The sequence below is a fragment of the Carlito syrichta genome, unplaced genomic scaffold, assembly GCF_000164805.1.
Source record: "Carlito syrichta isolate Samal-C Ts95f unplaced genomic scaffold, Tarsius_syrichta-2.0.1 Scaffold303207, whole genome shotgun sequence".
Classification (NCBI taxonomy): Eukaryota; Metazoa; Chordata; class Mammalia; order Primates; family Tarsiidae; genus Carlito; species Carlito syrichta.
Window position 1 is genome coordinate 99,335 of NW_007247303.1, and position 773 is coordinate 100,107.

Sequence of the window (773 nt, forward strand, 5' to 3'; positions counted from 1 at the left end):
AGTTGTTTCTGATGATTTCTGTTTTCTCAAAACATGAGGCAATGAGTGATATTTTAGAGAGAAGGAGTAATGGAAGATTGAGGAGAAAGGACAATTTACAGAATAGTCATTTCAAAAAATGATAACTCAAGCTTTTTAGGGGGAAACAGGAGAGTTGCTGGATAGTGTTTGAGTGATATTTAAAGTTTGAGTCTCTGAATTTCTTGTGAAATCAGTGAGGCTAGTAGGATAATTTTTTCCAAGAATAATCGACTGCTAACATATATATAAAGAAAAGGCAGACAGGTGGTTGTATTCTGCCATGGTTGGGAATTTGATGTTGATACCATGCAGAGTAGAACAAGGAAGCTGAGAGTGTCTGCAAGAAAAATGTTACAGGGGAAGATTGTGATATCCAAGCTGAGCATGAAGGGACATTGAGTCAGGAGGGTGAGATCACTAGCGAAAAAATGGTAGAGTCCAGCACTTTATTTCAACTTTAAGAGTTATTAACAGCCGGGCTCGGTGGCTCAGCCTGTAATCCCGCGCCTTTGGGAGGCTGAGGTGAGTGGATTGCCTGAGCCCGCGGGTTCGAGACCCGCCTGGGCAGCGAGACCTCATCTCTACAATAAATCAAAAAATCAGCTGGGCGTGGTAGCACATGCCTGTAATTCTGGCTACTTGGAAGGCTGAGGCGGAAGGATCGCTGAAGCCCAGCAGGTCGAGGCTGCGGTGGCCGGGAGCGGCCACTGCACTCCAGTCTGGGCGACAGTGAGACTCCAACTCAAAAAAAA